Source organism: Ananas comosus, linkage group 19 (genome assembly GCF_001540865.1).
Source record: "Ananas comosus cultivar F153 linkage group 19, ASM154086v1, whole genome shotgun sequence".
Lineage (NCBI taxonomy): Eukaryota > Viridiplantae > Streptophyta > Magnoliopsida > Poales > Bromeliaceae > Ananas > Ananas comosus.
Window position 1 is genome coordinate 5,900,406 of NC_033639.1, and position 11,117 is coordinate 5,911,522.

The following is an 11,117-nucleotide window of genomic DNA, read 5'->3' on the forward strand; positions in this document are numbered from 1 at the left end:
AAATTTCGCATAAAAGCTCACGCCCTTCTTCAACCGTATAATAATATTCCATTGTTAAACGCGAATAATAGTGTAAGCCGAGGTGAAAGGCTCCAAGAAAACTTCTAACAGTGCAATGCGGTCCAAATAATAGAGTAATATTCAACGTAACAGTGAAATGCAGTTCCAACCAGGGTAACACAACCTGTGGAACACTGGTAATAAGAGTCCCAATAATAGTGCAATTCTTTAAAGAAATGGTGCAACGAGTCGTTCAACAGTGTAAAATTTTCTCCCAAATTATTGATAACATGTAATTAATAAAAAAAACAAGTCCGTAAAACACAATTAATATTCCAACGCGTGATAAAAGAGGTCAACTAACCTTGTAAGAGTGCAATAGGGTGGTAATAAGAGTGCAATGGTTTGAAAAATAGTACAACTAAGCTTGTAAGAGTGCAATACAGTGGTAATAACAGTGCAATGGATCGAAAAAGAGTTAAACACTAGCTTAATTGAATATTTTTAAACTTAATAGTGAAACCGAATCTGAATTGATGCAATACGCAGAATTATTAGTACAAGTCGTCATTAACAATTGATCAAAACAATGCTACGTTGTTTGCTAAATAGTGTAACACGTTCGTAAGCAATCTATTAATCAGTGAGCAAGGATTACATTTTCTTTGATGCAGATTACACGATTTTATAGTATTTTGTAACATACAAACAGGATTTGCATACAATGCAACGTTCTATTATATCAACTATAACAAACTCTTCATAATAATTAATTAACAAAAGTATGGAATCATCTAAGCTTGTCTGCAATTCCACGCGCACAGAGCCGACGCTAACAGGTATAGGCGGCCAGGGGAGAGTGCCGAAGGAGAGTGCCTGTCACGCCTTGGACTTCAGCCGAAGCTCACCAGCCGCGTGCACAGACCCGCCATGTACACCACCACCTCTAGTGTACACTAGGCGTCTACAATCAATATAACAAAAGCATAATTCATAACCAGGTAATTAGAGTAAAACTAAAAGTTCATAAGCTTATACCAACACAAAACCAAATTACAACTTAGAAATAAAGTATAAAGTACATTCTAAATAGTCCCAATATACATCTCTGAACTAAACTAGAATAAGCTTGTATGGTTTCATCTATTTAACATCGAAGAGTCTCTAGCTAGCCGCTGACCCCTTGCCAGGAACCCTAGCATTTCCTGTTGCGGAAGGCTCTGCACAAAAACAACCAACAAAAGGGCGTGAGAACTATTAAACAATAGTTCGCAATGGATAAGCCACCGATAGTGGCGAAGTACACTACTAGGTCAACTGAGGCATTAGTAAACTACAGCAAGTAGAACATATAAATACAACAAGTCGATGAAATGAATCAATTATAAACAGGCCTCATCAATATGTTTATTAACATGTCTTATGTATTAGTCATTACATAAACGAGTTTGGTATTTCATACTCATTACAGGTTGTTCATCTTTAGCTACATATCATAATTCATGCAGAATTTCATTATTCCAGTTTAACTAGCTAATGACATTATATAACTATCTTCCTACACAAGCAGGAGTGTAAACATACAGGTACTGTCATTATACTAATGACTAACAGGAATGCCAACCTCCTAGTATGTTCATTACTAGGTATATCTCGACTAATGACATAAAATACTTTTACTACAATGTTCATCTAAGTTAAACTCATTTACATTAACTCAATTAACAAGAGACTTATACTTGGTAAAGTCCTGGCGCGTGCCATGCCTAATGGCCCCGTGGAAGTCAACACTACCCACGGCAATCCACTTCGGCGCTCAGTCTCGTACAAGTGATCTGCTGTCGCGTAGGCCAACTCCGGAGTGCCGGCTTGTGGGGCGCGACCCTCACAAGCATGTGCGAATGAGCACATTAGCAAGCAAGCTTAATCCATAGTATAGTATTCACAAGTTCATCATGTCTCTAACATGGAATTTCACCTTTGACATAAGGTCAATAATTAAGAATAAGTCAAATTCTACTATCCACTACTTTGTGACATATTTCTACCAATAGATAGTATGACTTAAACAAGTACATGGTTTACATTATATAGATGATTCTAACGGCTATACCCGTATACTCACATATAGTCCTCTCACTACTCCTTATACATAAGGAAAGTGGTTTACTAAGGTCATACTCGATGACTCATTCTGGTGTTTATGTAACTCAGGGCACATATTCTATAGTTCTACATAAACCTCCACTACCTGGAGTAAACAAGTATTATGCAATTACTTCTACTTGACTATACAAGTATATCATCATGTCCAATTCTAGTTATTTAATTAGGTCATATTCAATAGTATAAAGTTCATGTTATGTTATAATGCCCAGTTCTAGTTACTTAACTTGATCATATACAAGAACATGAATTTCATGCTAGTCCTACCATGTGAAAGCAATAACCAACTTGTCCATACAAGTATGCAAAATATCATATCAAGTACTCTATACATGATCTCTCCACTATACAGGATATGCTAGAAGTTCTGTCATCATGTCTGCAACATAGAATTGCAAGATTTAACTCAAAGGTAAAACACTATACTATATCATTCACATAGTTGTGCAACTAAACTAAGTGTCATATTCAAGCTTTACGGCTGTTCACTATTGAATGACATCATACTTAACTTGTCTACACAAGTTTGCTAATATCTTGAATACATGTTAAACGAGCAAGTGACCTATGCATACTAAGCAAATTTCAAGCCTTTCCTACATAGAGGTTAACCTTACTTTACATACCATGCATGTAGTATGCAAACATACTATACATAATCCTTTCTCTACTATACATATACTATACATAATCATTTCTCTACTATGCATATATTATGCAAGCATAACCCTATTCAAGATATATTCAACATGAATATGTAAGAATTTCAATGTCATGATATCAAAATAGTAGGGAAAATTCACCCATTTCGGTAAGGTCAAACCCACCGAATCGTTGTCGACTCTTGTCGAACCTGCGAGCAAAGATATTCTCTAGCCTCCGAATACCCTAACAAGCATTCTAAATAAGCTAAAAGCTTCAACCGAGTTTCAAATAAGAATTTCACATAATCACTTCACTTAGGTAGAATTTTACCTATTATAGAATCCAAACTTAGGGCCTGTTTGGCCTAGCTTCTGAAAAAGTGATTTCCGAAAAAGTGATTTTGGTTTGGAGAAGTGATTTTGGTTAAAAGCTGTAGAGCGTTTTGCGGAGCCTAGATAAAAGTGATTTTGAAACGATATTTGGCAAATTTTTTTTGATGTTTGAATAAATTAATATTTTTATGAAATCTTATTTTAAAAATTAATTAAAATCTAAATTTAAATTTGAATTAAAATTAAAATTTTTAAATTTCAAAATTGTACAAAATTTAAAATTTGATATTTTAATTTAAAAAATAATTTAAAATTCTATAAATTTAAAAATTAAAATAATTATGAAATTTAAAATTTAAAAATATAAATATAAATTTAAAAATATATATAATTATGAATTTTAAAATATAAAATTTTCATATATAAAAATTTAAATTAAAATTAAAATTTCAAACTTTAAATTTAGAATTTAAAATTTAAAATTTAAAATCTAAATTTAAAATTTGAAATTTAAATGTAAAAATATAAATAATTATGAAATGTAAAATATAAAATATTAATAATTAAAAATATATTTAAATTTTAAATTTTAAATTTTAAAATTTTAAATTAAATTTTAAATTTTAAATTTTAAAATTAAATTTTTTTAAATTTTAAATTTTAAAATTTAAAAATTAAATTTAAAATTTTAAATTTTAAATTTTTTAAAATAATTTTAATGAAATTTAAAATCTAAAATTTAAAATTTGAATATTTAAAATTTAAAATTTAAAATTTGAAGATTTAAAATTTAAATTTTAAAAATTTAAATATTTAAAATTTAAATTTAAAAAATTTAAATTTTAAATTTTAAAAAATTGAAATTTATAGTTTGAAGATTAAAAATTATAATTTAAAATTTAAAAATTTTAAATTTTAGAATCTAAAAGAAATTTAAAATTTGAATTTGAAATTTGAAATTTGATTTCCAAAATTTGAAATTTGAAATTCAAAAATTTGAGATTTGAAATTTAAAATTAAAATTTAAAATTTAAAGTTTGAAATCTATTTTTCAAAATTTAAAATTTAAAATTTAAAATTTAAAAATTCAAAAATAAATCTAAAAATTAAAATTTAAAATTAAATTTAAATTTAAATATTGAAATTAAAATAAAATTTTGAAATTTCAATCCAAAATCAGAATCAGATTTTAAGAAGCAGCTTTTTTCTGCTTCTAATTCTGGGGCCTTTAAAATCAGTTTTCTGATTCTAAAAAGTAGAATCAGATTTTAAAAATGAGTTGCTAAACACACTATTGAACCAAAAATCACTTTTCAGCCCAAAAGCGCTTTTTAAAAGCTAAGCCAAACACCCCCTTAATCTTCTCTTCAATTCAGGTTGGAACACACCACAACCAACCTTCCAAAGATCACCAATCTCAGCCAAAGGGGTCCAATAACCTGCTGTGAACTTACACCATGAACTCCACTAAAACATCTATTACAACATCAAAACTAGTGAAAACACTAGCTAGTTTACCTTCCAAAGCTCGAACTCAGTTTTTACTGAGCTAGGATTGAAGAACCACAGCCAAAACACTTCCTCCCCCACCTCTACAGCTGCTTCAAGCCTCCCCAAATCAGCTGGCAACAATGAAGCAAAGAACAAGCTCAAATCCACTACTATAGCATCAAACTAGAGAGAGAAGTTAGCTAATCACCTTGTACAGCTCCAACTCAGTTCCTACTGAGTTAGGGTTGAAGAAATACAGCAAAACATCACTTCCCATGCTTCAAAAGCTGCCCCCCAAGTCTCCAAACTAGCTAGCAACAAGAAAAGGGCAAAAACAAACTCAAATCCTACCTTTCCACTTCAAAAATGGAAAAACCTAAAGAGAGAGAGGGAAAAAAGCTCTTACCCTGTTCTTTACACTCCAGCACCCTTTGAACAGCTGCAAGGGTCGAGCTGGGGGTTAAAAAGATAAGATTGAAGTGAAATTACCAAAACAACCTCAATTCACGCAGCTGCTGTATTGGGTACCAGTACTCGGGCTGAGGGGTACCGGTACTCTATACAAAAAGCAGAATTTGCATTCTCTAATGCACTTTCACTCTTCCGGCCACTTAATCACTCAAGTAACTTGGCGAAAACCTCTCGATATCCCCTCACGAAATCTAGAATAGTTTCAATTACTATTCCAACACTAGAACTTCACAATTTGCTAAAGTTCAATGTACTATAGTGCCGAAGGAGACTGCGAGGAGGAGGCGACTCGCTCGAAAGGGTATGATCTAGCAACGAGGCGTTAAGATTGATTCGCACTATCCGGAGTACTTTATATGCCTCGAGCCCTTTGGAGCTTCGCTCTACCATGAAACAGACAGTACAGTCAGTAAAATATTAGAATCCATCAATAATAATAAAGATCTGTAAGAATTTAAGAACCTGAAAGAGAGGAGGGCCAATGGGCTTGTGGCAAATAAAGCACTCTAGATAGTGCGAATCAATCTTAACGCCTCGTTGCTGGATGGTACCCTTTCGAGCCAACCGCCTCCTCCTCGAATTCTATTTCGGCTCTCTACCGTCGAACTGTAGCCTCGTCGCAGTTGCCTCCTTCGGCTCGGCCGCCCGTCCGCGTGCTACCGTGGTTGCCCTCGTCGCCTTTACGTCATTTTTTTTTTTATTTTATGTAGTAATGCAACGGGTAATTCATTTGAAGAACTCTTGGGCAAAGAGTGAAAAAGCACTTGTAGTCATTGGGTTCTATAATCGTCGCTTTCCCTTCCTGAGGAGAAAAGCCCATTGATATTCCCCTTATGATGCAATAACGTATCTCGAGGACTGAACGTAATCGTAATGATGTCGCTGATAATATTTCTTGTTGAGGTACTGTTGAAAAATGGCACTAATACCGAAACAGAAATGCAGAAAGGCAATTTTAAATATCGGTGCAATGGATAACATAATAGTGTAATACTAGTCACAATTAGTGTAATACGCTCGCAAGCATTGTGATAATCCGTCAAAATGGTGCAAGAGATGCGCCGTTTTATAATCAACTGTCGACGCTTGAAGGCTATGCTAACGTTGTATGCAGAGATGTTGGAAATGAATTATGGCGGGAACTATAATATACCGAAACTTCGGTAGAGTATATCGAACTTTAGTCAAATTGACCAAAGTGTGCGAGAGAAATAGTTAGACAAAGTCCATTTGACATTCCAACAATATTGGAAAGGTTAAAGTTGAGTTCTAAGAGAGTTAGAAAAGTTTAGTATTGCTCGGCGCGAATTAGAGTCGAAACAATGCAAAACTGCAGTCTGGAGCATTGTTAACCGGTAAAGCATTGACGCAGTACCGGTACCAGGCAGCCACCCAAGAGTAGCAGCTCTCGGGTTTGGCCTCTGTCAAGCTGGTTAACCGGTGAAGCATTGGAAGAGTACCGGTACCGTATGCCAACCAGAGAATAGCAGCTCTTGGGTTTGGGCTGTTACACAAAGGGTTAACCGGTGACGCCCACCCGCGTACCGGTACCCTGCACCCCGAACAGCAGCTGCAGTCTGCTGCAAATAAAAAGAAATGGAGGGTCTATGTGCTATTGTAGCAACCTATAAATAAACCCTAACCCCTCCCCTCTCATTCCAGCAATGAATACACCTCTTTTCTCTCATTTCTCTCCCCCTCTCTCTAGAAACTCTCTCCCAAGGTGGAAGAAGGAGATCAAAAGGGGAGATTTGGAGGAGATTTGGAGTTTTGAAGGCTTTGGAACTTACCTACAAGGAGGAGCTTGGAGAGCTTTTGGGCTAAGGTGAGGTTTCATGTAAGAACTAGGCTAGGGTTTGGTTTATACCCTAGAACACTTGAATTTGATCTTCTTCCAAGATTAAAAACCTTGTAGAGGCCATGGAATTTCATAAAATCCATGTTTCTTCATGTGCTCTCATGGTAGAAACCTAGGGTTTGTTTTATATGCCCTAAGAATGGTTTAAATGGTTCTACATGAGTTTCTAGATGATGATTAAGCTTGCTTATGCTTGTTTTAGAGATCAAATTGGTGTATTAGGCAAATGACATTGTGTAACATACTGAGATATAGGTGGAATATATTGGACTTCAGCCAAATTGGCCAAAGTGCCCGAAAGAAATAGTTGCACAAGTTTCATTAACATTCCAATCATGTTAGAAGGCTCAAAAATGAGTTCTAAAAGAGTTAGAATGGTTTTAGCGTTGTTCGGTGCGAAATAGAATCAAAAACGAGCTAAAACTGCACTCTGGAGCATTGTGTACCGGTACAGGTTGATGGCTGTACCGGTACAGCAAGCGACCCGAGAAAAAGGCTGCTCTCGGGTTTAAGCTGGAAAAAGGCTGGGTACCGGTGACAGGATTTCGTGTACCGGTACCGTGCACCGTGGACCACCGAAAAAGGCTGTTGTACCGGTGACAGGAACCCGTGTACCGGTACGGTGCACCGTGGACCGCAGGCGCAGCCTGCTACAGAATTAGAGAGTGGGAGGGGTTTATTTGCAATTGTTACCATATGTAATATCCCTAAACCCTCTTCCTCACAGCAGATCCCTCTCCCTCTCTCCCTCTCGTGTCTCTCTCTCTCCCTCTCAACCGGTTGCAAGGGAAGGGAAGGAAAAGAAGAAAAGAGAAGGAAAAAGAGAAGAGAAGTAAAGAAAAGAAGAAAAAGAAGGAGAAGAAGAAGCTCATCTTCATCTTCATCTTCTTTATGCTTGGAGCAACCTAGAGAGGTAAGCCATTTGTCTCCTCTCATGGTAGGATTAGGGTTAGGGTTTGGTTTTAAACCCTAATACTTAGAGATTTGGAGCCTCTAACATGTTTAGAACCATGTAGAGACCTAGAACACCATGAAATCCATGGTTTTCTTATGATGCTCTAATGGTGGATTTCTAGGGTTTGTTCTAAACGCCCTAGAAATGGTTCGAATGCTCCTAGTTGAGCTCCTAGATGATAAACAAGCTCTCTTTTGCTTGTTTTATAGATCAAATCCGGAGTATTGAGCATATGTCATATTAGGGCATCCCAAAGAGAGGTTTTGCTCATTTGGGGTTTTGATCTATTTTGACCCCTTGGAAACCTAATTGGGGACCTAACAAACGCGTTGGCGAAGTCGGTTTAACCATTCGTCGAGTGTACACGAAGTTATTGACAAAATAGTGTTTTGTCGTACAGATGGCCACAGCACGCAGAATAGACGCCTAAAAATCGTGGGACCGGAACCGGAGCACCCTTGAGTCGAGGAATAAACTCCGGAAAAGACGGACCGCGGTTCGGAGGTCGTTTGGAGGTCGCGCAAGAGTTCGGGCCAAACCGGGCAACGGTTGCCGCGGGAGGCCGATTGCAAGTGACTACAAGCAATCGGAGCACAAGTGAAGGTGGGTTGTGTTTACCGAAGCGACTAGGTCGCCCTTATGTCTAAGAAATGTTAAGAATCCTTATTGATGCATATAAGTGTAAATGTGGTATGTGGATAATGAATGTAGTCAATGCTAGTTTATGCGTGCTGATAGTATAATGCAAAATGCTAAGTAATGCATGAGAATAACGCTATGATGTAAATGCTAAAATAGATGCATATAAAATGATATAGAGATCACGAATGCATGCAAGTATAATATATAAAAAGCATGATTAGCATTGTGAGATTGTAAATGCATGACTAGCATTGTGAGACTATATATGCTTGTGAACTTGTTTGGTATCTCTAGGATGAGTGGAGAACTCGAAAATGGAAGTGGTGATGTAGAACGCCTAATTGGACATGTTGCATGATAAAGAATGACGAGTAAAGGACTTGTGTATATGGACATAAATGCACCTATAGATCGAGTGGCATTGAACCTAGAGTCATGAACCTAGGTTAAATAAGAATGAATGTGAACCAATGTTAATAAACATAGGTTGAACAAGAGGGATATTGAACCTAGTGACAAAGAACATAGATTAAACCAAAGTGGCAATAAACCTAATGTTAGAGAACATAGGTTGGGAGTTAAAGTTAATGAACCTAGCATTAAAGTAAACCTAGGATATGTGATAAAAGTGTTAAACCTAGAGTCAAGTAAACCTAGGTTGGAAAGGAAAATGGACCTAAGTGGGTCGACACTATAGGGTTACAAGACCAACCCTTGAGTTACGTAAAGTGGATTCCGGAATCCTGGCTGCCAGTGCAGCATATGAGCTCGGAAGTTCTTGGCCGCGGGTGTATGTGGCAGGTTCCTCTCCCACCGGAAGAACTTCGAGGTTTGTGATCAAGCAAGAACAGTGAGCGCTAGGGTGTATGTGGCATGTTCCTCTCCCTATCGGCGATCTCGGCTGCGGGTGTATGCGGCATGTTCCTCTCCCACCGGGGGATCCCTGACCACGGGGTACGCTAGGCGACCCATTGGGCGATGTGGTTCTTGGTCTGTAGGCTGAGGTGCATGCGAGAGTTCCCTCACCTCGAGCCGGGCAGAGCGCGGCTTATCCGCGGATGATTGACTCAAGACCGAGTCGGGTGGCATAGATGACTAAGGTAGAGGTAACCTTAGATATGAGTTGTCAATGGCTATGGCAAAGAATAAGAACGGCTAATAAATAAGTATAACTAGTAAAGTAAAGAAAGGCTATAAATAAAGAATAGCTATGAACAGAAAAGAGAATTGCAAGTAGAAAAGAGTTGCTGGTAGTAAAGAATGAAAAAAAAGAATAGTCAAAGATAGAGGATGACTGAATGTAAAGAATAAAAATTAAAGTGAACTACTTGCGTAACTACAGGAGTTGCATATTGCATTTTGGGAGGCAGGACATCTTAGTTCAATATCTGCTATATATCTGTTATATGTTATTGGACTAACTTGTTACAGGGCCTCACTAGACATATCGATCGAGCTTTTCCCTTGGGTGGCCGTACCTACTAGGAACCATGGAGTTGGTTCTCACCCCACGTTGTTTTGGAGTATTTACAGGTACATACGTGAGCGGCGCGAGGCAAGGGTGTAGCTCCGTAGATAGCGCCCTACCCCAGAGACCGAGATAGCAGTACCCGAGTTGGTGGTCTAGCTTGGGAGGTTTAAAGACAATAGCTGTCATGCCCCGGGACCGGCGGAGGCCCTCCCGGTAGCGTGCCCAGACCCGCCATATGTCTACACATATAAGGCGTCTACAAGAAAAGCGGAAGTAAAAGCAAGAGATGGAACAAATGAAAGAAGTGAAGTAACAAGCAACTACTGATATCAGAGCGAGTAAAGTTCTAACATCTATACTAATAGTAATAGAACATAACTAATACAAAAAGGTAGACATAAGTTACACAATATCAGCCTCTAATACAAAAATGGTGGTCTCTAGTACACTGGTAAAACTCTCAACCTCTCCAAAATAAAGTACAACGAGAGGTGGACCACCTAGCGAGTCGTCCTCGTAGGAGCTAGCTCGAAGCAACTCCCTTCCTGCGGTCTCTGGCCTCACCCTGAGTGGAAGGCTCTGAAAAACATCGAGAAAAAGAGGGCGTGAGAACTATAATTTATAGTTCCCAGTGGGCAATTACTGACCTCAGCTCCTGCTCCACTAGGCCCCAAAAACAAGGGTAAGAAACGTAATAGCAACAAGCAATAAAAAGGAGCATGTAATGAACTGCTGAAAGAGAGAGCATAAGTAAAATGCTGTACTACTATATCCTTCATAAGCAAGATGCCAAAAATGTTGTACACCTATTCTATCATAAGGAAAAGTAACCAATGGCAATAGTTTACTGTTACAACCCTTTATTCGTACCTGATGTATAGGCTCTATCATGGCAACCAAGTATGATGTGGTGAAATAGGTAACTGTCAAGTATACTACATGTCTCAACCCTAGGTTATATGCATGTAAATGTAATCCAACTACTAAACCTGTCTGGTAGTGATTGTTCATTCTCAAACCGTGTCGATTTCCATTTCCAATTAGGGACCTACCCAAGGTAGTCCAGCTTGTGCCGCCTAAGTGCCT

General features: G+C 37.5%; 2 long non-coding RNA genes across 3 annotated transcripts; both read right to left on the bottom strand.

Moving 5' to 3' along the window:
- On the bottom strand, window positions 620-3,214 carry LOC109725161. Its single transcript, XR_002220203.1, has 3 exons — window positions 3,142-3,214; window positions 2,994-3,054; window positions 620-1,220 (listed from the first exon to the last, which is right to left on the bottom strand). It is a non-coding gene; the product is annotated as an uncharacterized LOC109725161 (long non-coding RNA).
- LOC109725162 lies at window positions 4,492-5,060 on the bottom strand. 2 transcript variants are annotated; one of them, XR_002220205.1, is made up of 4 exons: window positions 5,041-5,060; window positions 4,843-4,941; window positions 4,662-4,765; window positions 4,492-4,582 (listed from the first exon to the last, which is right to left on the bottom strand). It is a non-coding gene; the product is annotated as an uncharacterized LOC109725162 (long non-coding RNA). The 2 variants fall into 2 exon arrangements; XR_002220204.1 differs by having other exon boundaries at window positions 4,843-4,945.